Source organism: Pongo pygmaeus, chromosome 7, assembly GCF_028885625.2.
Source record: "Pongo pygmaeus isolate AG05252 chromosome 7, NHGRI_mPonPyg2-v2.0_pri, whole genome shotgun sequence".
NCBI lineage: Eukaryota > Metazoa > Chordata > Mammalia > Primates > Hominidae > Pongo > Pongo pygmaeus.
In genome coordinates this window covers 43,640,153-43,666,825 of record NC_072380.2, presented here as the reverse complement: position 1 = coordinate 43,666,825, position 26,673 = coordinate 43,640,153, and the positions used below count along the sequence as shown (strand labels likewise).

The 26,673-nt window shown below is 40.8% G+C and overlaps 1 pseudogene; it reads left to right on the top strand.

The window, feature by feature from the left end:
• Nucleotides 1–11,910: 11,910 nt before the first annotated feature.
• LOC129042751 (ras-related protein Rab-4A-like) lies at nt 11,911–12,627 on the top strand (annotated as a pseudogene).
• Nucleotides 12,628–26,673: the final 14,046 nt, after the last annotated feature.

Below are 26,673 nucleotides of genomic sequence, written 5' to 3'. Positions count from 1 at the left end.
CAAGGAGCAGAAAACCAGAGCCCGTAATTAGCCTGCCATCTCTCAGTGAATAAACGAAGGCCTTTAAACTCTAGAGAACAGGGGATTCCCCTTTCAATAGTGTTATGGATTTGCTGCAATCTCATTCACCCTACTTGGATTTTTCCAGGATTTTCACCTCCTTTCCTGGCACCCAAAGCTGTGAATTATCCTCCCACATCAATTCCACGATTTTCCTTTATGTCTGCCTCCTGCCCTCGGGAGCATCCCCTAATTTCCCCTCCAGCCCTGAGGTCTTCCCGCCTCCTGGAACTGTCCCAGGCAGGTGGCTGTATTTGCCACGTTCTGAACAAGCATTTTCTGTTCCACATACACCATCACCAAATTATAATATTTATAGATAAAACCGCTTAAATTGCTTTTGAAGCAGTACATTAAACTTGAATGTGCAGTTACAGTTCAACATTTTCTAGAGTAAAAATGGAAAGCATAATAAAATGACATATTTTGATTAGAACTGAAAAAAGCATACTAATGGCAATGCTTGATAACAATTCAAGTCTATTTTTGAGATATACAAGTATAAGCCATGCAAACATATTTAAACACATCTTTCCTACTGTATATAACATGTTAAGTAGCTTGCAGTATGTAAACACTATCGATGACAGTGTATTCAGTGTAATTAGGCTACAAAAACAAACATTTAACATATCTTAATTTATGCTTGAGAAAGGCAACATGAAAACAAAACTCAGAGGAACACCAGATTTCTTTGCAGTCCCTTTGAAATAGATGTCAATATTTGTCAAAGTACAAATTGAGCCACAATAATAATGGATATTTGCCTTCAGGGGATTGGGAATCCAGAGGTCCAGAGTAAGGTGAGGACAAGAAGGGAAGAAAATCTTTCTCTATTGATCTTCACAGAATAGACAGTATTGGCGCTTGGTGTAAGTTTAGCCTTAGCCTACACAAATTAATTGCAAGACTTTTTATTATCCACCAGCCTTTCTCCTTCTTTGCTTTCTTCTTCTTTTCAAGTCCTGTTGTTGATTACAATTATAAAATCAGGAAAATATTTGCATTGGTTAATTTTGTCTTTAATAGTTTCTGTCAATTTCGATACTACCATTTTGGATTACATGGAGTACTACTATCATGGATTCCACATGCAGGCCAAATGGAAAGGCAGATGGTAGGTCTGTAACCAAAATAATTTGACGTTAGTGTTGAATATTAACAAATTAGCTGTTACAAACATGGGGTGAAATTTTGTTGCACTAGTTCACGTATCTTCTCATCTTCCATCAGATTTGCCTGAAGATAACCATGACCACAGATCTTAGTTTTCATAATTAAGGAAGCTGGACAGTATCATTTTCAAAGAACAGATCACAGAAGCTGGGGAAGAGAAGTCTCTTCCCCTGACCCAGAACACCAATTGGCCTGGTGATTAGTCTTCTGTTGATTGAGAGTTTGGTTCACTATACTTCTTAAATGTCTGGGATGCTTATGGACCATATCATCTGCTAGGTATTTCAATGGGTGGCCCAATAATTCAGCAACGTCTGTGATTTAGTGGATGTTTGAAACGCAACTTCTACAGGATTTTTAACTAAAACTCCGCTAAGTCATTTTAATTCATTAGGTGAACTCTGGGACCTGTTTGTTAAATTTATTTTTGGGTAATTATGACCAGACTTAAACTTGGGATAGATGTAAAATAAGCAACTTTTTTTGACAGTAGGAATCTTTTTTAGCCTATATTTAATATTATCACATTTTTCTCTAGTAGGGTAGCATTTTATATGTCTCTTGAGTGTCCTACAAATTCTCATTTTTAATGGTGTGTTCATGGTGTAATTGATGTGTTATTGCATTGGTACTCCATGCACTATTATAATGTTTTAGGATTATAAACCATTAAGCTCCTGTATGCTTGGCTCAGTGCAGCTTCAGTTTCTGTCACTTGCAAATAAGAGTCCTAATATATGAGAAATAAAAGACAAGACGATAAGACAAGGAGATAGATTAGATGAAGGTAGAAATATAAAAGGATATGTATGAAATTAGAAAAAAAGATTAAGGTAAAAATTATGGAGTTTAATAAAGGAAAGATCAGGATATAAATACATGATCAGTATACGAAGAAATATTTCAGGATAAAGAATGAAAGAACAAACAAGATAAGTTAAATAAAAAAAGAGGCAAGAATGAAAAAGGGCAGAAGCAACAATCAGAAATATGCATGTGGAAAAGTGAGTTAAAAGTAAGGAAACCTCTCATCCCTTAAAGTAAAGAAGCTTTTTGGTACTAGTACAAATTATTAAGAAGTTGAGTTTTGGAAAAAAAGAAGAAAAAGGAGGAGTTGATGAAGGAGAAGAAGAAATAATGCAAAATTCTAGATAGAAAAACAACAATCACAAAGATTACCACTATCAAAAATTATCTACTAGAAGAAGGGAAGGCAGGGATACCCTCCATGCACTGAATACCAGGAGAGGAGGGAACCATATCTCCAGAACTCAGAATTGGCACACACAAAGAGGCCAGAGAAAGGAAACATTGTTACCTAATAACTGTATGCCTAGCAAAGTTATTGTTCCATTGATAAGATTATAGGAGCAAGGAATTAAACAAACTAATCTCCCATAGTTTTCCTTTAAAAAAATGTACCTTTGAGAATTACATTAAAAACTATGATGAATTTCAAAGAAGCAGGAATAAAACAAGTAATAGGTTTGTGACAAGCATTGGATCCATATAAACATGTAATTATATGTAGATCAATTGTTATAGTCATAAACGCTTTCCAAAACAAAACTAATTAAACATGATTTAAGAAGATATGTATACTGATATTCATAATTATAAAATTTAAAAATGGGTCTGCTAGTTCAAGATAATTTCAATTAAATAAGGGAGGAAAGTGAGAAAAGATCATGGGAGAAATATTATTCAACTGGCAAATTCTCCATAGGAATAATCAACAATTACTTCTTGAGGTTGATAAAATATATTTTGGCAATAAACAAATCAATTTCAGAAGCAAAAACAACATTTGTAAACACCAAATCTCCAAAATGCTGAATAAAGAATTGAAAGTGTTGTTCAAACATTCACAAGATAGAAAATAAAGTACAGTAAAACTGTTTGAAAACAAATTTATTCATGAAAAAAGTATCAATAGTGACATTAACTATAGAAGTGTTTTCCTTTTGAATGAAAAAAATATGGATGATCAAACTAAGTCAAGGGATAAAATTGAAGAGTATTTAAGTCATTGAGTCTTATACCGAAGAGATTCAATGTGTGCTTGGGATACAGCAGGAAACAGAACAAGCAGCAATCCCAGCATTCTTGGATCTTACATTTTAGGGGGAACCAACAAACAACAAACATCATAAATATCTAAAATATTTAAAAAGTTAGAAAGTGATAAGTGATATGAAGGAAAATAAGGCAGATATCAAGGGGTGGGGCTGAGTAGAGGGGAAGCATAATCTGTATTACGATGGACTGGAAAGTTGTCACTGTGAAGGTGTCATTTCATCAAGACTTGAAGGTGAAGGAATGATCAGATAAACGGGAAAAGTGGTTCGGGTGGAGGCATAGCCTGTTCAAAGGCCCTATGGTAAGATTATGCTTGGCAGTAATGTGGCTAGAGTAGGGGTGGTGGACAGCAGAGTTGCAGGAGGTGAAGTCTCAGATGGGGTGGGGTCTAATTTGCCAAAGGCCTTGTCTTTATTCTAAGTGAAACAGGAGGCCCAGGGGCATGCAAGCAGGCCAGTAACATGACCTGGCATACTTTTTTTTTTTTTTGAGACGGAGTCTCGCTCTGTCCCCCAGGCTGAAGTGCAGTGGCGCTATCTCAGCTCACTGCAAGTTCCGCCTCCCGGGTTCACACCATTCTCCTGCCTCAGCCTCCGGAGTAGCTGAGACTACAGGAGCCCGCCACCACACCCAGCTAATTTTTTGTATTTTTAGTAGAGACGGGGTTTCACTGTGTTAGCCAGGATGGTTTCAATCTGCTGAACTTGTGATCCGCCCGTCTCGGCCTCCCAAAGTGCTGGGATTACAGGCTTGAGCCACCGCGCCCGGCCCCGGCATAATTTTTAGTGTGATGTTCTGGCTGCTAAGAAGGGACGGAGAGGGTAGAAGCAGGGCGGCTTTGAGGAAGATTCAGTAGCGTTACAGGTGAGCCATATTCTGGCTACATTTTGTAAGCAGAGTATGTCCTAATTTGGGGGGGCTGTCATTACATAATTGCTACAAACAGGTTGGCTTGAAACAACAGAAATTTGTTCTTTAAATATGTTTAATTTAATTATCTATTTATTTATTGAGACAGGGTCTCACTGTGTTCTCTAGGCTGGAGTATAGTGACCTGATCTGGCTCACTGCAGCCTGTGCCTCCTGGGTTCAAGCGATCCTCCTGCCTCAGCCGCCCAGGTAGCTGGGACTACACCACTATACCCAGAAATTTTTGTATTTTCTGTAAGACAGAGTCTTGCCATGTCACCCAAGCTGGTCTCAAACTCCTGGTCTCAAGGATTCACCCACCTTGGCCTCAGAAATTGCTGGGATTACAGGTGTGAGCCACTGCACCCAGCCTGGAATCATCTCTTTTGTAAATGTTCAGCAGAATTCACCAATAAAATCATTTGGACCTTGTCCTTTCTTTTTGAGGTTATTGAGTCAATTTCTTTAATAGGTGTAGGCCTATATAGATGATCTATTTCTCTTTGTGTGATTTGGTAGCTTATGTCTTTCAAGGAATTGACTCATTTCACCTAGGTTACTGTATTTGTAGGCAAAGAGTTGTGTGTCTGTGTGTGTGTGTATATATATATATATATATATATATATATATATTTAAAGACAGAATCTCTCTCTGTTGCCCAGGCTGAGTGCAGAGGTGCCATCATAGCTCACTGCAGCCTCCAACTCCTGGGCTCAAGGGATCATCGCACCTCAGCCTCCTGAGTAGCTGGGGACATAGAAGAATGCCACCACTCCCGGCTAATTATTATTGTTATTATCATTATTATTATTATTATTATTATTATTATTGTGACATAGTTTCCCTCTTGTTGCCCAAGCTGGAGTGTGATGGCACTATTATGGCTCTCTGCAACCTCTGCCTCCCAGGTTCAAGTGATTCTCCTGCTTCAGCCTCCCAAGTAACTGGGATTACAGGCACCTGCCATCATACCTGGCCAATTTTTGTATTTTTAGTAGAGATGGGGTTTCACCATTTTGGCCAGGCTGGTCTCCGACTCCTGACCTCAGGTGATCCACCTGCCTAGGCCTTCCAAAGTGCTGGGATTACAGGCATGAGCCACTGTGCCTGGCCCTAATTTTTATTTTTATTATTTATTTATTTATTTATTTATTTATTTTTTAGAGACAAGGTTTCGCCATGTTTCCCAAGCTGCTCTAGAAAACCTGAGCTCAAGCTTTCCCCTCCGCTGCCTCAGCCTCCCAAAGTGCTGGGACTACAGGCATGAACCACCACACCTGGCCTAATAATATTCTTTTACTATCCTTATGTTCATGGAATCAGTAGTGATGACCACTCTTTCATTTCTGATATTGGTAATTTGCATATTCTCTCTTTTTCTTGGTTACTTTTACTTGGAATTTAACAATTTTCTTAATTCTTTGGAAATCACCTTGAATCTTTACTAATTTTATCTCGTTTTTTATTTCAGTGATTTCAGTCCAGAAGCTTTATTATGTATATCCTTCAGCTTTCGATTTTGTTTAGTCTTCTTTTCTAGATTTTTTAAAATATATTTATTATTGATACTTAATAATTGTCCATATTTATGGAAAACATGATATTTTGATACACATATACAATGTGTAATGATCAAATCAGGGTATTTAGGATATATATCATCTCAAATGTTGATCATTTCTTTGTGTTGGGAGCATTGCAAATCTTCTGGCTATTTTGAAATGTACAGTAAATTATTATTAACTCTATTCTCTCTAATATACTATCCAGCACTAGAACTGATTCCTTCAATGTAACTGTATGTTTTTACCCATTCACCAACCTCTCTTCATTTCCCGTTCCCAGCCTCTGATAACTGTCATTCTGTTCTACGTGAGAACTTAGATGACTAAACTCGTCTTTTCTAATATAGGCATTTAAAGCTGTGCATTTCTCTCTAAGAAATACTTTAGCTTCATCACATAAATTTTGATATTTTTTTCTTATTTACTTAGTTTGAATCCCAAGTAGCTGGGATTTTTTTTTTTTTTTTAATGAGATAGAGGTTGGCTCTTGTTGCCCAAGCTGGAGTACAATGGCATGATCTCAGCTCACTGCAACCTCCACTTCCCAGGTTCAAGTGATTCTCCTGCCTCAGCCTCCCAAGTCGCTGGGATTACAGGTGTGCACCACCACATCTGACTAATTTTTTGTATTTTTAGTAGAGACAAGGTTTTGCTATGTTGCCCAGGCTGGTCTCAAACTCCTGACCTCAGGTGATCCACCTACTTCTGCCTCCCAAAGTGCTGGGATTACAGGCATGAGTCACCATGCCCGACCTGAAGAAATTTTTAATTTACTATAGATTTTTTTGTTTCAATGGTTAATTCAATATTAACCAATTGTTTTTTATAATTTTAAATAATATAAATAATATAAAATTAAATAATAACTGATTGTTTTCTATAAATTTTGAATTTTCTAGATTTTTTATTATTAAACTATGGCTTGATTTTAAGTCAGAAATCATATTTCATAAGAGTGAAATATTTTTAACCTTATGAAGCTTGTGTGCTGGCTCAGCATGCACCTGTGCATCTGGACTTGCAAAGGATCTCTCTTCTGAGTTGTTTGCAAGGGATTCTACATATGTCTGTCAGGCCAAGTCAACTCACAGTCATGTTTAGAGTTTTAAATACCTTTTCAGGTTATTTTACATTGATCTTTCAACTGCACACACACACATAGATAGATAGATAGATAGATAGATAGATAGATAAAATCTCTGGCCATAATAGTGGACATTCCAATATTTTCTTTAGTTCTGTCAGTTGTTGCTTTATTAATTTTGATTTAGTTATTATATATATTATCATATTTTCAAACAATATCTGACAAAGGACTAGCATCTAGAATATATACGGAACACTCAAAAAACAAAACCTCAATAGTAAAAACAAAACAATCCAATTGGAAATGGGCAAAATCATAAAGAGACATTCCAGAGATTAGGATATACAGATGCAAACAGAAACAAGAAAATAAGTTCAAAATGCAAGTTAAAACCACAATGAACTATTATAGTATACTCAACAAAATGGCTAAAATAAAAAATGACAACACCAAGTGATGGTGAAGATGCAGAAAAACAGAGTCACTTATGTTTCTGGTGGGAAGGTAAAATGTTGCAGTCACGTTGAAATATAATATGGCAATTTCTTATAGAACTGAACATGAAATTACCATATGATCCAGCTATTGTACTCTGGCATTTGTCCCATAGAAACAAAATTTTATGTTTACATAAAAGTCTATATAGGCATGTTCATAGTAGCATGAGTAGTCAAAAACTGAAAGGAGCCGTAATGTTTTTCAACAGGTCAATGGCTAAACTATTACACATAATACCATGGAATAATATGCAATAAGAGGAACCAATTGTTAATACAGTTAGTCTGTTTTCCAGATATAGCTTGCAAATACATGATTACACACACACACACACACACACACATATATATACACACACATAGCTTGGATGAACCTCTAGGGGTTTATGTTGAGTAAAAAATCTCAACCTCCAACAGTTAGATATTGTACAATCCTATTTACGTAATGTTTTGGTAATGCCAACATTTTACAATTAGAAGACAGGTTGCCAAGGCTTAGGGATAGAGAGGCAGGAGTTGGAAGAAGTTAGGTGGATGTAGTAATGAAAGAGCCAGACAGATGTTCTTATGGTTCTTGTGATTCGGACCTGTCCAGTGTCTTGGCAGAGATGGTGCATAGATGACCTACACAGAACTTCATACACACTCACATATGGATACAAGTGAAGCTGTTACTTTGTCAGTATCCTGGTTATGATATTATGCTATAATGCTTTAAAATCTTACCATTGGGGAAGAAAGTAGACAAAGTATTTTTTTGGTAATATTTCTTAGAACTCCATGTATTTCTTAGAACTACAAATATATTAACATTTCAATTATAAAAAGACTAGCCAAGATATTATTTAAATCTTAAAATAATTATTTTAAATATGATAAAATATGTTGCTTCTATCACTATTTTCCTATTTTTTAAAGAAAAAAGAGATCAGATTTACAAATCAACTAAAATTAACAAAGAGAAAATAATAAAAACACCTAAATCGTTTTACTAAGATGAATAAAAATAGTGTTTTATTATTTTAAACAAACATGGATGTTTGTCTGTGATTGACTCCTATAATTAGTCAAATAATGGTTTAAATATGTTCTTTAAAAACTTGAAGATAAGCACTTGTAAATTTGTCTACCAGTAGCAGATGTCTACTTCCCAAATCAATGCAGACTGTAATAGGAACCAGGTCTCTACAGGGGAAGAAAGCCAAAACAAAACAAGAACCAAAGCATTAGACTGGAAACTAGAAGGGATTATAAAATGCAAATTCATAAAATGTGATGATCACAGTCAGGTCAAATCTGAGGATTATGTTATGTGTTGAGTTGTTTCCCTCCAACATGTTGAAATCTTAAACCGCAGTACTTTAGAATGTGACCGTATTTGGAAATAGGTCATTTCAGATGAAGTTAGTTAAATTACAATGAGATTAAATTGTAGTAGGGTGGGTCCCTAATCCAATATGACTGGCATACTTCTAAAAAGGGGCAATTTAGACACAGAACACACTACAGGGAAGACACATGTGAAATGAAGGCAAGGTTTGGGATGACCTTTCCACAAAACAAGAGACACCCAAGATTGCTGGCAACCACCAGAAGCTGAGTGAGAGGTGTGGGACTGAAGGGGTGGCCTGCCCCTCCACACCCGTGGGTATTTTTAGTCAAGTGGGACGAGAGACTGAGAAAAGAAATAAGACACAGAGACAAAGTATAGAGAAACAATAGTGGGCCCAGGGGACCAGCGCTCAGTATACCAAGGACCTGCACTGGCACCAGTCTCTGAGTTCCCTCAGTTTTTCTTGATTATTATCTTCATTATTTCAGCAAAAAGGAATGTAGTAGGAGGGCAGGGTGATAATAAGGAGAAAGTCAGCAAAAAACATGTGAGCAAAAGAATCTATGTCATAATTAAGTTCAAGGGAAGGTACTATGCCTGGATGTGCATGTAGGCCAGATTTATGTTTGTCTCCACCCAAACATCTCAGCAGAGTAAAGAATAACAAGGCAGCATTGCTGCAAACAAGTCTCACCTCCCACCATAGGGTGGTTTTTCTCCTATCTCAGAACTGAACAAATGTACAGTCGGGTTTTATACCGAGACATTCACTTCCCAGGGGCAGGCAGGAGACAGTGGCCTTCTTCTATCTCAACTGCAAGAGGCTTTCCTCTTTTACTAATCCACCTCAGCACAGACCCTTTACGGGTGTCGGGCTGGGGGACGGTCAGGTCTTTCTCATCCCACGAGGCCATATTTCAGACTATCACATGGGGAGAAACCTTGGACAATACCCTGCTTTCAAGGGCAGAGGTCCCTGCGGCTTTTTGCAGTGCATTGTACCCCTGGTTTATTGAGACTAGAGAATGGCGATGACTTTTACCAAGTATACTACTTGTAAACATTTTGTTAACAAGGCACGTCCTACACAGCCCTAGATCCCTCAAACCTTGATTTCATACAACACATGTTTTTGTGAGCTTGAGTTTGGGTCAAAGTGGCTGGGGCAAAGTGGCTGGGACAAAGCTACAAATTAACAACATCTCACCAAAGCAATTGTTTAAAGTACAGGTCTTTTTCAAAATGGAGTCTCTTATGTCTTCCCTTTCTACATAGACACAGTAACAGTCTGATCTCTCCTTCTTTTCCCTACATGGGACAGATTCTCCCTCACAGCCTTCTGAAGAACCATCCCTGTTGACAGCCTGACCTCAGACTTCTGGCCTCCAGAACCCTGAGACAATTTCTGTTGTTTAAGCCATTCATTTTATGGTACTTTGTTATGGCAGCCAAGCAAACTAATACACATGTAAATACAAATTAGTTAAATGTTATAAAATAAAGTACAATTTTTTACACTATAAAATTTGCAATGAAAAAGTAAAATAATACAGAAATATTTTTTCAGGATGTCTGGAAATACAGAAGACAAAGTAAATACCAACCATCCAAACAACAACAACAACAAAACCAATTTTAAAAACCCATGTAATATTGATAAAAAGTATTTGATATGAATAAGACTATCCATTTGCATTATTTTACCAAAAAGTAAGAACAAAAAACTAAACACCGCATATTCTCACTCATAGGTGGGAAGTGAACAATGAGAACACATGGACACAGGAAGGGGAACATCACACTTCGGGGACTGTTGTGGGGTGGGGGGAGGGGGGAGGGATGGCATTGGGAGATATACCTAATGCTAGATGACGAGTTAGTGGGTGCAGCGCACCAGCATGGCACATGTATACATATGTAACTTACCTGCACATTGTGCACATGTACCATAAAACCTAAAGTATAATAATAATAATAATAATAAAATAAAAAATAAAAAATAAAAAAAATTTATAAGAAGACATAGTTATGAACATTTATACAGGTAATACTGCATCTAAATATGTACAGGAAAGAGAAAAGAGTAGACACACATTCTTATGGAAGCCTTTAAAAGAATATCTCTAATAACTATTGATAATAAATCACATGGGTAAAAAGTCAATGAAGAAATAACTTAAACTATATAATTAAATATATTGAACTAATAGAAATATACAGACATTTTCAGCCTAGACAGATCATGTCTTCTTTTGTGGCATCTGTGAAATATTTACAACAATTAATCTTGGATTACATGACAAAGTACCCTTGATAAATTTCAAAATTCTGAAACTATTCAGGCTGGTGGCTTCCTTAGTTACCTCTTTTTTGGAATCACCTGGAAAAAATTTTAAGAATATACATGTGCAGTTTCTTCCTAGATCTTAGCTGGAGCAGTGCCCTTCTATTCCCTGGGGTCTCTCATCTTCCAGGAGGCTAACTGGGGCTTGATCATATTGCAGCTGAACAGGTTCCAAAGGGAAGTGAGAAGCACTCAAACTTCTTCCAGGAGTCTAGGCTTGGAGCTGGCACAGGGTGACTTCCACCAAATTGTATTTGTCAAAGCAAGTCACAAGTCTGCCAAGATTCAAAAAATGAGGAAATAGCCCCCACCCCTTGATAAGGGAAACAGCGGTCACATTGCAAAGGAGATATGGACATAGAGAAAATCTTTCATCATGTTTGTGAGCAACCTACCTAAAATTGATTTATGTAACAGTAATTTTGCCAAAATCCAAATGAGAATTTAATTTGAATAGGACAAACTGTTTCTAAAATTTATCTTTAATTAAAATTAAAATATTTATAAAATTTTAAAAGAAGAGTTAGGGAGTCATGCTAATTAGGTATTAAAATTTATGAAACAATTATTCAAATGATGTGGTATAAGACTAAACAGACAGCTATTAGTAGAGGACATATCCTTGTCGCAGTCACAGCCGGACCAAGGGTGGAGGGCCCTGCACCTGTGCAGAGCTGGAGTCCGGCTGTGCGGCAGCCGCCGGGAGCCCAGCGGTTGCAGTGGGGACCGGTCGGGCCCCTCCCTCCTCTGGTCCCCCGCCCCAGGTCCTTCCCCACTGAGACGCACCAGCTGACCGTGGGCACGTTCAGCCAGTGACTCGGCGAGAGGCAGTGCCTCTCCCAAGATGTCTCAGACGGCCATGTCAGAAACCTACGATTTTTTAAGTTCTTGGTTATTGGAAATGCAGGAAATGGCAAATCTTGCTTATTTTATCAGTTTATTGAAAAAAATTTCAAAGATGACTCAAATCATACAATAGGAGTGGAATTTGGTTCAAAGTTAATAAATGTTGGTGGTAAATATGTAAAGTTACAAATATGGGATACAGCAGGACAAGAATGATTCAGGTCTGTGAAGAGAAGTTATTACGAGGCGTGACCGAGGCTCTCCTCATCTATGCTATCACCAGCTGAGAAACCTACAGTGCGCTAATTGGTTAACAGATACCCAAATGCTAGTGAGTCAGAACATTGTGATCATCCTTTGTGGAAACAAGGAGGACCTGGATGCAGATTGTGAAGTTATCTTCTTAGAAGACTCCAGATTTGCTCAAGAAAATGAGCTGATGTTTTTAGAAACAAGTGCACTAACAGGGGAGAACGTAGAAAAGGCTTTTGTACAGTGTGCAAGAAAAATACTTAACAAAATTCAATCAGGTGAGCTGGACCCAGAAAGAATGGGCTCAGGTATTCAGTAGGGAGATGCTGCCTTGAGACAGCTGAGGTCACCATGGCACGCGGCCCAGGCACAGGCCCCAAACTCTCAGGAATGTGGTTGTTAGGAGCCATGGGAGAGCACACAGGTGTTCATACAGTGGCATTTGGGACACAATCATTGGAACCTGAAGAATCTGAAGTTTTTTACCACCATCCTTTTCCACTCTGTATGGAAGTAGATCTTTATGGGGAAAAGAGAATTTGGGGTGTTCTACCAGCTAGTCAAAGTGGCACAGCAAATCATATAAATCCAATTAAATGGACAACACCATTAGATGTGTATGTAAAAATTTTCTGTTTCATATTTTCCCTTTCACTTTCAGTTTAAAACATGCTGTGTACTGTATGTCCCATAGCCCAGTGTGGCTCCACAGCATGGAATCTAATGTATGATATGATAGAATGTGGCACTAAATGCAATTTCAGATTTTATTTTTTTAATCGTATGAACAAAAATTGTCCATTGTGAGGTGTGCTTTTCTCATCATATCGGTTATATTGCACAGTTGGTTATATTTGTGACCTGATATTCAAAGACTGTGGCATTGATAGCCAGTGTGTTTCTTATTTAATTCTGTTTACTACATTCTACATGGTGTTTATGTGATCCACACTTGAAATACTAGATGAGTAGACATTCACTAACATATCAAAATAAAATGAAAAATGGAGTTTTCCATTAATTTTATACTGTCCAGCTCTGTTGATTTTAAAGCCTCTTCATCCAGGTCAGTTCAGGAAGTATATCTAGAGTACCTGCTCTGTTTTAGGCTGTGAGACTAGCACTAAGGATTCTGGTACCTTTACCCAAACCTACTGGGTTGCTAATACTTCTCTCAGCCATTGATAAGATACAATAGACCATGTAAGCTGGGGCCACTCATCCATTTCCAGTTTGCTGGTCTGTCTGGTCTCCTTGCTAGAAAACACATTGTTTGTACTGTGCTTTTTCTGGAATTCAGTATAATGGCATCACTGCCTGTTTTTCACATCTTTGGTTTCCTGTTCTATTTTTTTTTTTTTTTTTTTTTTTCCTGAGACGGACGGAGTCTCACTCTGTTGCCCAGGCTGGAGTGCAGTGGCGCTGTATCGTCTCACTGCAAGCTCTGCCTCCCGGGTTCACGCCATTCTCCTGCCTCAGCCTCCCGAGTAGCTGGGACTACAGGCGCCCACCACCATGCCCAGCTAATTTTTTGTATTTTTAGGAGAGACGAGGTTTCTCCGTGTTAGCCAGGATGCTCTCGATCTCCTGACCTTGTGATCTGCCCGCCTCGGCCTCCCAAAGTGCTGGGATTACAGGCGTGAGCCACCGTGCCCAGCCTGTTTCCTGTTCATTTTAAGGAAACCTACTAAATCCAGTTAATATTAAAAGGACAACACTCATTAAGTAAGATTAACTGCCTTACTACAGTTATCAAGTTGACATGTTTTTAATTCATATAACGTATATTGGATATATTGAAGTATATATTGTATCACAAAGACTTGTTCATATATTTTAAAATGTCAATGCAGAAAATATATGGTGGAGCCTTTCTTTAAAGTTGAAATACAGTATTATTTAAGTCTGAAAGGTTAAAAAGCTTTCTTCACCTTACATATGTTCTTCCACTGTGACATTTTAGTTGAAGACTAGTCAATTAACTTTTAGTTAGAAGATGCCTACTGCTATTGTTGTTTGTTTGAATCAGTGGAGCACAGAGACATAAAAACTGTGGGAAGTGACTAGGGTAAAAATATCAGTAGGTATCTGTTTTAGATATTTTGAGTTTTGCTTTTTTATGCCTTGAATATTTTATTTCAAAAAGTATCTGAAGCAAATTCTAGACTGAACTGCTTCTTAGACCTCACTGTAAGAATGTTTTATTCAATGTCTCATTTATGATAGATTTGCAAGCTGCTCATTTTTTAACAGCTTTTTGCATGGGATAGAAGAGTGTCTATTCTAACACATCAGCTATTCAAAAGCAAGAATTTTAAAAATAAGATAAATGTAAAGTTGTTTTATAAACAATCCTGTTAATTAAACCACAGACATCGTATATCCTTCTGCATTCTTTGACCAAGAAAAGTTGTTGGAGAACAAAAGAAAAAAGAAGAGGACATATCACTCAGACATAGATTATAGTTACATAAAACTTAAGATACTTTGAAGAAAGTCATCCACATCAGTGGGGAAGAGATGGATTACACAATACTGTTAAGAAATGTTCTTCATACTTATTTATTATTATTTTTTCTTTCAACAATTTTTTAAAACAATTTCAACTTTTCTTTTAGATTCAGGGAGTACATTTGCAGGTTTGTTACATGGGTAGATCACCTGACACTGAAGTTTAAGATATTAACGATTCCATCACCCAGATAGTGAGGATAGTACCCAGGTTAGTTTTTCAATCCTTCCCCCACTCCAGCCATCCTCCCTCTATTAGTTTCCAGTATCTATTTTTGCCATCTTTGTGTCCATTAGTACTCAGTATTTAGCTTCCATTTATAAGTGAGAACATGCAGTATTTGGTTTTCTGTGCCTGTGTTAATTGGCTTAGGATAATGGCCTCTAGTTGCATCCATATTGCTACAAAGGACATGACTTCACTATTTCTTTTGGCTGCATATAGTATTCCACAGTGCATATGTACCACATATTCTTTATCCAATCCACCACTGATGTAACCTAAGTTGATATCCTAAAATTCATATCAAATCAAAAAAAAGCCCAAATAGCCAAAGCAATCCTAAGCAAAAAGAACAAAGCTGGAGGTATCAGTATCATATTACCTGGCTTCAAACTATATCAAAAAAAGCATGGTGCCGGTAAAAAAACAAAACAAAACAACATAGCCCAGTGGAACAGAGAACCAAGAAATAAAGCTGCACACCTACAGCCATCTGTTCCTTGACAAAGTCAACAAAAATAAGCAATGGGGAAAGGACTACTTATTCAATAAATGTTGCTGGGATAGCTGGCTAGCTGTATGCAGAAGAATGAAACTAGACCCCTGCCTTTCACCATATACAAAAATTAACTCAAGATGGATTTAAGATTTAAATGTAAGATCTCAAACTTTAAGAATCCTAGAAGAAAACCTAGGAAACATCATTCTGGACATTGGCCTTGGGAAAGAATTTATGAGTAAGTCCTCAAAAGCAATTGCAATGAAAACATATATTGACAAGTGGGACCTGGTTAACCTGAAGAGCATCTGCACAGCAAAAAAAACTATCAACAGAGCAAACAAACAACATACAGAATGGGAGAAAATATTCACAAACTATGCATCCAACAGAGGTCTAATATCCAGAATCTATAAGGAACTTCATTCAACAAGCAAAAACCAAATAAGCCCATTAAAAAGTGGACAAAAGACAGAAACAGGCACTTTTCAAAAGAAGACATACAAGCGGCCAACAAACACATGAAAAAATGCTCAACATCACTGATCAAAGAAATGCAAATCAAAACCACAATGAAATACCATCTCACACCAGTCAGAATGGCTACTACACAAAAGCCAAGAAACAATAGATGCTGGTGAGGCTGGGGAGAAAAGGTAACACTTATACACTGTTGGTGGGAATGCAAAGTAGTTCAGCCACTGTGGAAAACAGTTTGGAGATTTCTCAAAGAACTTGATACAGAACTACCATCTGATATAGCAATCCTATTCATAGTATATATCCAAAAGGAAATAAAACATTTTACTAAAAAGACACATGAAATGTCCATTGCTTTGGTATACAGAAAATAATTTGTATCTTCAGAAGCTGGATTCCAAATAAATTTGAAAAGTAAAATACATAAAAATAACAAATAACCAAGGTTAATAAATAAAGCAAGAGAATAAATTTAAAAACTGATATATTTAACTACCTAAAAATGAAAAAATAGATGTATCTACAAAAAATCAAAATTGAATGAAACAACAGGGAATATTTATGCTATATAAAGCAAGCATGCAATCAATTAGAAAAATTGTTATGGACATGGCAAGTTGATGAAGCACATGGAAAATTTCCACATACTGTTAACAAGCACATGGGAAAAGTTTAATTACAGTAATAGTCTAACATAAAATTGTATAAATATTTCCAAAAAGGATAAGACATAGCTGGTGAATATCTGATAAACTAGTGTCAATGATTGCTGGGCAGAAAAAAAAGATGTTCCAATTCTGCTGGAAAACAATTTAGCAACATGTATCAATATTCCTTGACCCAGTATCTTTTTACCTAGTTTTCATTAGGCTGGAATTTGACTTAATTTTGCTTTCAAAATAAATTCTAAGAAAATTACCCAAAAATGGCTCATGCCTGTCATCCCAGCCCTTTGGGAGACTGAGGCGGGCGGATCACCTGAGGTCAGGAGTTGGAGACTAGCCTGACCAACATGGAGAAACCCCGTCTCTACTAAAACTACACAGTTAGCAGGGTGTGTTGGTGCATGCATGTAATCGCAGCTACTCGGGAGGCTGAGGCAGAAGAATCGCTTGAACTCGGGAGGCAGAAGTTTCAGTGAGCTGAGATTGCACCACTGCACTACATACAGCTTGGGCAACAAGAGCAAAACACCGTCTCCAAAAAAAACTAAAAAAAAAAAACAAAAAAAAAAAGGAAGAAAAAGTAAATTACCCAAAAATATGGGGAAATTTTTATGTATAATAATGCTCATAATGACAAAAAATTTAAAACCAAGTGGCCACAGGTATTAGAGAATGGGAAATGAATGAGAACAGTATAGAATATTATATTGTCACTACCCATGATGTTGACAAGGCACCTTCTATAATATGAGAAAATTCCATCACCAAAGTCTAATTGTTGCATGGGGACATTAGGTTCTCTTTCTTCCCTTTCTGTTTCTGCGCGTCTGTTTCCCACATTGTCTAACATGATCCTGGGGGACTTCTAGAACAGGAATATACTTAGTTGTGAGAAGGAAGGAAGCCAGGGCCAGTGTGTATTCATGTGTGTGTCAGCGTGTTCCCGAGGCCAGGCAGCCTGGCAGTGGGAGGACCTAAGGTGAGTACATCCAGTGTCAGCAGCAGAGTGAGCTGTGACGAGTGTTTCTTCTCAGGCACTTCACTGAAGCGAAATGTTTTGAGATAGTTCTTCGAATCACGGCAATCAAGGCGTTGTTCTGAGACCGACACTGGAATTCCACCTCGGGCTCTCGCTCACCACCACGAGTGCTCTGGGTCTGGCTGTGATGTGTGCGGCTGTGTAAGGACCTGTGGAGGCGGATCCAGCCGTCATTCTTTCTCCCACACCTTTGATCCCCTAAAGGGAGACTGCAAAGCCCATAGCCAAGGTACCCAGGCAGGGAGAGTTTCAGAAGGTGGCGCGGGAAGCGGGATGGGTCCCGGGCCGCTTTGCTAAGCGGGTAGCAGCTAATTGGGCCTGTTAGGATCAGCGACTAGCTTGGGGCTATTCAGAGCTACTGACAGGGCCACCTTTGTCTCTGAACCAGGTCTTTATTGAACAATACGGTGCCACCAGACAGGGAGCAGTCCCTGCAACACGCAGCAGGCCGCGGCACGTGGCCTGCTGAGCTCTCAGTGGATGGGATGACGTCGCCCTCCAGCGGGGAAGCGCAGTGTCGCCCGCTAGCTCAGGGCGGCATTCAGCAGGGACTCCCGGAGAGAAACTTTATTTCCCTTAGTCCCCATTATCAAGTTGTTTCTTCAACTAAAAATTACAGATTGGAAAACTGAGGGTTATATTTTGCTTTCAAACAGTGAAGGGAATATTTTAAAACTTCACTTCAGAAATGATCTACCAGTGTTGTTTTAAAGGTTAATAAGAGTGAAGTTTGGAAAATAAAACTTAGAAAACTCGTCTCTGGGAAGTCTAAAAATTTTCCTCGTGCTTTTGATAGTTGAGAAGAAAATGTGTGCATTTCTGTGTCAGATCCTTAACCTTTTTATTTCTTCTTATTTATGTATGTATTTATTTATTTATTTTGAGACATAGTTTCCCTCTTGTCGCCCAGGCTGGAGTGCAATGGGGAGCTCTCGATTCACTGCAAACTCCACCTCCCGGGTTCAAGTGATTCTCCTGCCTCAGCCTCCCGAGTAGCTAGGATTACAGGCGCGCCCCACCATTCCTGGCTAATTTTTTTTTTTTTTTTTTATTCAATACGGGGTTTCACCATGTTGGTGCCAGGCTGGTCTCGAACTCCTGACCTCCAGTGATCCACTCACCTTGGCCTCCCAAAGTGCTGGGATTACAGGCCTGAGCCACCACGCCCTGCCTAAGCTTTATCTTTAATACTTATACAGACATGTAATTTCTTACGTGGGTTCATTATTACTTTTTGCTCACTTTTCTTGTCACATCTGGGCCTCTTTTTTGCATCTTACTACCTTAGAACCACCATGAAGTTAGAGTAAAGTCTCGCGGTTAAAGGAGCAGAAACAGTATTCTATACTTTTGTTTTCTATTGGTAACATATTGATTAAATAGTATAGGCTTATTTTTTTTAAGTAGAAAATACAGATAATCAATGTAACTGTTAAAACTACATAATCCTAACACCCAGAGGCACTACTTCATTGTGCTTATCTTAAGAAGTGAATTGATAATAGGAATATAAATTTTGGAGGACTGTTGTCTAAAAACAGGAAAAAATACTTTTATCAACTAATACAAATGAAGAGATTCTTATAATTCTAATTGTCGTCAGTGAGACCTGTCTCTGTATAAAACATTTTCTAATGTTTAGAGATTAAGTCCTTCTGAGTAAAAGAAAAAGTAGAACGAGAACAATATGGAAGGCAAAAACCTCCCTTAAAACATAGCCATGCATTTCAGAGTTAATACAGTAATTACAATAAATTCAAGTTTCTGCAAATTTTGCTTTGATAGCAACAAAATAATAAATATTCTCTAACATTCCATTTCTAACAGTGTGGGCAAATGCAGAACACTAAAAAAAATTATTCTTGAAGATAATAATTTTGCCATCAGCACAAGCCCTCAGTTACACAGTGTAACTCATTTTATAATATGCCTATTTCTCTAGAGGTCAGGTATGAAGAAATCTCAACATTCTAGAACATAGTCTCTGAAACTAAAAACAAAGGTTGTTAAACGACAACTGTCTGCCAAAAAGTCCATTTGCATTACTTGATAAGAGAAATGGTGCCAGTCTTAGACCATTACCTAGATGATGATGAGTAGAATGACAGAAGATTCCAGCAGAAATAGAAAAACCTTTACAACATTCATCCTAATCTATTCTAAGTCATCAAAACAACAGTTCATGATAATTAACACAAGCTTCACTGGCCCACCTAGAAATTACAGTAATATTCATAATGACACCCTTGAGTCAGCAGGCAAAATATGTCTGAAGTACTCTAGTTAAAAAAATTAACAAAACCTATGATGCAATTTGAAGATGTTCATAAATGCATTAAAATGGCATTTTTGACACAAAAGATAAACTTACATGGGTCACCCCCACAGAATAAAGGCAATTCTGCTACAGTGAAACTATTTTAATTAGCTCAGTCAACAAGTACTTGAGTACTTCCTACGTGGCACTAGGTGCCAGGTACTGGGATACAGCAGCAAATAAAACAGATGAAAACGCCTGTCCACAAGGAACTTATATTTCAGTGGAATGTACAAAACAATAAGGGCAGTGTCTATTTATTTTTCCTTGTGTTGTGAAAACTCAGAGGTCTTTAAATCAGTGATTTTACTCTCACCTGATAGATGTAAAATGAGCACAAATGGAAGAGTTCTTAATCCTTTGTGTTAAAATCAAATTTTGACTGGTCTCTTTTAAAATACAATGCTAGAGGCAGTAAACAAATACTTCTTCATCAAAAATTCATAACTCTTCATCAAAAATTCAGAACATAAAAAAATTCAAAAGCTAGGGATTTTTCTCTAAGTTTAGAAATTGAGGTCCCTTTTTTTTGAAAAAGCACAGACAGCATTGTATTGGAATGGTGAGGTTATGGGTATTTTTCTGGTTTACTTTTCAATTCTTCTGTAATGCTATGTATATTCAAAAATGAAGAAAAAGAATGGACTTTTAAAGAATGCTTGTTCACTCACAAGGTGACTACCAAGATAGTTAACTCTTAACTTCTACCTAAAGAAATGAGTTCCACGTTATGAAAAGTTAAAGAGAAAATGGTAGACATGGCCACATAAACACATGTAAATGACCTACACACTTGATGCCTATGTTTGTTACTGTTTCCCTGGACTTAACAAACAAAGCTCACAGGGAATTTTGAAACTCACGATTTTATCACTGCATTATATGTTTAATACATGTTTTTATCTTCATTATATTTTCTTTCTCATTTTCTAGAATATAGCTGACTTTTTAGTTAGGGCAAGGGTGACAGTCTGGGGGGATTTCAGTTGTACAAATATATACAGGAAAGTTTGAGTGTTTTTACTTCAACAGAAAAGAAGAAGAGAAACATTATTTGGAAAATTTAATCTATGTGTATAGAAAATTCAAATTCTCAAACTCTGTCTCTTGCTCTGTCTCTTCTTTCTTCCTTGTTTTTTTAGCAGCATAATTGTGTCTTTTCAGACAATTGCTGAAACTACTAAATATTTAGCAAGTATAACTTTGCCAAGAAGGAATTTGAGGCTATGTAAAACATCAAGATTTTGGGGAAAACGAATAAAAATTTTAAAAAGATAAAAGTAAATTTAAAAGCGAGCACAGACATAGTCACTATGTGCTTCAGTCCGTTCAGGCCGCCATAACACAACACCATAAACTGGGTGGCTTCTAAGCAGAAATGCGTTTCTCGCTGGCGCCCTGCGCAGCCGGCTCCCAGGTGGCGGCGCCGAGAGCTGGAGGCGGCGGCTCCGGAGGCCGCAGGACATGGCGGAGCTGCGCTGAGGTCGGGATCCCTGGCTGGAGGCCGCCTGGCGCCGTGGGTTCCGGGCCTAGCGGGAGGCCTGTCCCGCGGGGACACAGTGCGAGTCGAACTGCTCCGCTGCTGCCGCTGAGCTTCCCGGCCGCCACCGGGCTCGGACGTCCCAGTAGAAAGATGGTTCCCGCCCTGAAGAAGCTGGTGGGGTCGGAGCAGGCCCCGGCGGGGACAAGAACATCCCCTGCGTGCTGCAGGCCAGGAGCTGAGGCCCCGGAGGCGCTTCCCAGAGGCATGAAAACATGATGATGGCTATCCGGGAGACAGGGCCACCCGCCCCACCGCGCCGCAGGGCAAGCATTTGGTGGAGGTGGACATCCCCACGCAGGGATCCAGGCCACAGCATCTACGGGAACCACCCCACCACTGAAGACGTCGTGAGAGTTGAAGTCTCGGAGGTAGTGGAGGGTGGAAAATGCAAACAGCCAGACCGGGGCTTGCAGGTGGAGAACAACCCAAGGAGGCGGAGTCCAAAATGGGCCTGGATGCAAGTTCCTGGACGTGCCCAAGAACTGCCACCGGCTGGCCAGGTGATGCCCATCACCAAGCAGTGCGCCTTCAAGTGCATTCTCCGGGGCTTCAGAAAGTGCTGCCCACGCGCAGGTGTGCGTCCTGGGGACTGCGGGACAGGAGCCAGTGGGAGTCATCCTGCTGAGGCCGCTCCTCCTGTTCCCCTCCGCCGAGTCTTCCAGGAAGAGCAGCTCGGGCCTAAAGCACCTTCACGAATTTTTCAATATTCCATTTTTGCAGCTTCAGAGAAAAAACAGTTGGAGGTGGACTCCACGCTGGAGGAGCGGTGGTGCAGCAGGAGACTGAGGACCAGAAGCATTGCACTTTCCTCCACATGGAGGCTCCCAGCCGCAGCTCCGCGTCCCCGCTGGCGGCCAACAGGCAAAGCCGGTCCTTGGCCTCCCAGGAGCCAGTGACGCTTCTGAGCGCAGTGTCCACCCGGAGCTCCAGACCCCCTCACCCCGCCCGCCCCCCACAGCGGCCCCTCAATGCCCCATCAGCCTGACCCCCGTCCGCCACCATCCTCTTCGTCCTCAACATCCCAGGGTCAGAGACCCTGCCCGCTCCCACATGCCGCTGGGGCCCGCCTGGTCACCCCGCCCCACCGCGCAGCGTCACCTCCAGGCTGTCTGGGACATCGCGCCGCCAATGCGGCCCCTTCACCTCCAGAGCTGGCCCCGGCTGCAGAAGCCTCAGCAAAAGTCCAGAATGTGGAGGACTTGGTTCCCAGAACCCACCTGGACTCCATCTTCCTGGAAGAAACGGCCACCCACCCACCCCCCAGGGACACGAAGGGAGTGGAAGCTAAGGCCGCAGCGGAACAGCCACAATCTGGGGAGGCCCTGAGTGAGAGCCACACGCCCAGAAACCCTGGCAGGTCTCCAGGACGACATGGGCCTCGGAGCCCAGAACCGCAGGAAGCCCCTGCCACCCTCGGGCCCCAACCCCAGTCAAAACATCACTCTTTCCAGGGAGGAGGAACAGGGGAGGTGGCAGGTCCCTCAAAAGGCGCTGTCCGGGCTACCCAGCAGTGCGCAGAGCCAGAGACCACATGTCCTCCACAAAGGCCTAGAGGCCGAGGAGCGGGCAGCTCCAACCAGAGCTGCACCTGGGCTCCCAGGCGCTCTCAGAAGCGGGGCAGGCCCAGGCCCCTGCCGAGGGCCCCTCTCTCAGACCCGAGGAGGGAAGGAGAAGGCATCTTTGTCAGCGACCCTGAGGGGCCCGTCGCTGCTAAATGCTGTCCTTCTTCATGAATGACCCCGACTTTGAGAGAGAAGCGTGGGACACACAGCGGAGGGTGGATGTTTCCCGTGCCAGACAAAATCTCTGATGTGATAGGAGGACGAGGGCCCTGCCCAGCAGCCCCCGCAACCCAGTCCTAACTCCCGGCCTTCAGACAGAAGCTGCTCAGACCTCAGGGCTGGGGCTGGAGGAGGCGGACCCCAAGGAGAGCAGCAAGGAAGATTAGGAAGGCAAATTCCCTCCAAGGACCAGGCCAAGAAAAAGGCAAAGAGGAAGGAAAGGCTGTGAAGAAGAGCAAATGCAAGAACAAGGACAAGGAGGAGGGCAAGGAAAAGTGGAAGAGGAGGAGGGGAAGGAGAAGGAGGGGGAGGAGGAGAGGGGAAGAAGGAGGAGGGACAGAGGAAGGAGGAGGAGGGGGAGGAGGAGAGGGAGGAAGGGGAGGGGGAGGAGGATGAGGGAGGAGGAGGAGTGCAGGAGGAGGAGGGCAGGAGGAGGAGCAGGAGGAGGAGGGGAGGAGGATGAGGAAGGAGGATGAGGGGGAGGAGGAGGGGAAGGAGGGGGAGATGAGAAGGAGGAGGAGTGGGATAGGAAGAGGAGGAGGGGGAGGGCAAGGAGGAAATGAGAATGAGGAGGAGGAGAGGAGGAGGGTGAGGAGAAGAAGGAGGAGCACAAGGAGGAGGAGGAGGTAGAGGAGGAGGGTAAGGAGGATCCGAGGAGGAGGAGGTAGAGGAGGAGGGTAAGGAGGATCTGAGGAGGAGGAGGATGCAGCCTCTGTGCAGCAGCGAGAGGAAGGCAGCCAAGATCAGGGGTCCCCAGGCAGCTGCCACCCTAGGGGGATGACTAAGGGAGGTCTAGTTCTGCGAGGGCAGCTGGCCGCTCTAGGGGAGGGAGGGAGAAGCTTGCCTGCCGCTGACCAGGGAGGCTTCTGCCACTGAGTCTACCCTTGCCTTTGCTGGAAATCCTACTGGCTGCTCTGTTTGCCCTTTGCTGCTGTATGTGCCAGGCCTCCAGGCCAGGCATAAGCCTGCTGTGCAGGGAGGGATGGGCTAGCTGGGCCTTCCATAGACAACCTGGTCCTCTCGGCAGAGATGCCAGTTCCCAGCATTTCTCAGAGGTGTGACTGAGGCTGAGGAGGGTCCCTCTGGGGTTTGTTTACAGAGGCCAGGAGACCGGGCAGGGACCACCTGGCTGCGCTGTTGTGCACAGCCCTGGAGCCTGTTTGCCCTCCCGTGCCACCCAGAGCATAGCATAAAGGCTCCGCTTCCAGCCTTGAGCCCTGAACACAGAGGTGCAGACCTGCAGGGGAGGCAGCAGCACCTGCCCTGCAGGATGGCCCAGGCTCCCACTAGGCAAGGCTGGGAGAGAGGTGCTTCCCAGGGAGGGCTGGTTTTCCCACAGTGGCCCAAGCTGCACCTCTGCTCAAGTGAGCACCTCAGCTCAGGTGAGTGCCCAGGCAGGAGCTGGGAGGTGCTACTCCCCAGACACTCCACTCACACCATGAAGCTCTTTAAAAGCAAGAGAAGAAAAGAAAGTATTTCTGAGCAGTTCTACAGGCTTGGAAGTCCAAGATCAATGGAAATTTCTATGAGGATTTAGTAATTTTTGCTAAAGCTGGGTGTATTTTTTGTATATTTTCTACAGATTTTGAAGTTTTCAGAAGGATGGGGTCACCAGGGTCTTTTATTCTAATTATTCTAATTGATCACAGTTACAGCTTTCAGAATTATTTTAACATTTTATCTTATAATTGGTATATATAGAAAAATGAGAGTACACTGGCATATTAATGTACTTCTGAGAAACTCTGGAGGAAGTCATCACAATGCACACCACATTTTTAACCTGTTTCAAACAGTATAATTGTGTGTGTGCATTTAAATGCAGCACTTAATGTTCAGTTTTTTTAAACACAGAGGGGAGTGGAGATAACATTTTACAACCACTCATGTCCTTTCCATTCCCTGCACAGTGTTCTACTTGTTCTGCCTGTCACAATGAGGAACTAGGGTAAGGAGACAGAACAGTCATGGGCTTAGGAGCTGCAGAAAATGAAGGAAAATCTCTTATCAAATACAACAATGTCACCAAAACACATGACATCTTTTCTGTGTTAGCTGCTAATTAGTGATTGCCTAGAAGACACCCAAAGCATGTAGGATATTTATTTTGAATTCTTTATTGATAAACACAATATTAACTGTAATAGAAAAAACCCTTTTTCTGTTTTTGGACGTGACAAATGAGTTAAAGAAACAGACAAGTTAAAGAATATCATGGCTTTACCCTTCTCATGCTGGAAGCAGTTTTTTTTAAATAATGAATCACCTCTCTGCATATTTGTTGAATTTTCATTTATATTAGATATCCTATTTATATGCCCTATTAAGTTCAATTTATCAAATTAAGTTCAGAGTTCCAATTCAATAAAAATAATATTTTGTTTAAAATAAGCTAAATATATTTTCTAAAATTAGTCATTGAAGGAGGTGTCAGAGAGGGGAGATAAAATGATTTGAGCCATGGGTGGGCAGAAGGGAAACCCAAAGTTTTTCAAGCAAGAACTCAGGGATTTGAAGCCATGAGTCACCCAAGAACAGAGTGATGGAGGCTATTAGCCTACTGAGATTAGAGGCTTCACTCAAGCCACATTTTTTTTTCTCCTAAGGAAGATCATAGTCACTGATAACTCAAGACCTTAACTTCAAACTGGCTGTAAAATGAAGAGTGAACCACTCAGGCATCGCTTCTTTCCATCATGCAATTTTGAAGATGTCTGGATATTTTTATTTTAATACATACTTATAGAAGTTAAACTTAGAAAAAAACCAAAAGTCAAAATTAGCCTGATTTCTAACTCAACATTTGTCTGACAACTATTTAAAACACAAATAAAAATACTCTGATAAAAATTGTTTTTTGATTAACCTTTGTTTTTCTCAAAGGTGATATCCATGATGATATGATTAGGGTCTGTGTCCCTGCCCAAATCTCATGTTGAATTGTAACCCCCAGTGTTGGAGGAGGGGCATCGTGGGATCAAGGGGGCACACTTCCCCCTTGCTGTTCTCATGATAATGAGTGAGTTCTCACAATATCTTCTAGTTGTTTAAAAGTGTGTATCCTCTCCTTCTTCTCGCTCTTTCTTCTGATCCCGCCATGTAAGGTGTGTTTGCTTCTCCTTCACTTTCCACAGTGAATGTAAGTTTCCTGAGGGCTCCCCAGTCATGCTTCCTGTACAGCCTGCAGAACTGTCAGTCAATTAAACCTTTTTTCTTTATAAATTACCCAGTCTTAGGTAGTTCTTTATAGCAGTATAAGAACAGACAAATACAGAAAATTGGTACCAGAGAAGTGGAATATTACTATAAAGATACCTAGTTGAGAGCTTGCGCTCTGCAGTGAGCCGCGGGCGCACTGCGCTGCCTGGCGGCCTCTCCCGGATTGGAGCCCGCTTCCGGAGGCAGCCCGTTGTCGCCTGCTCGCGCCTGCGCAGCGTCCCGGGCCGAAAGGGCCACTGTGGCGGCC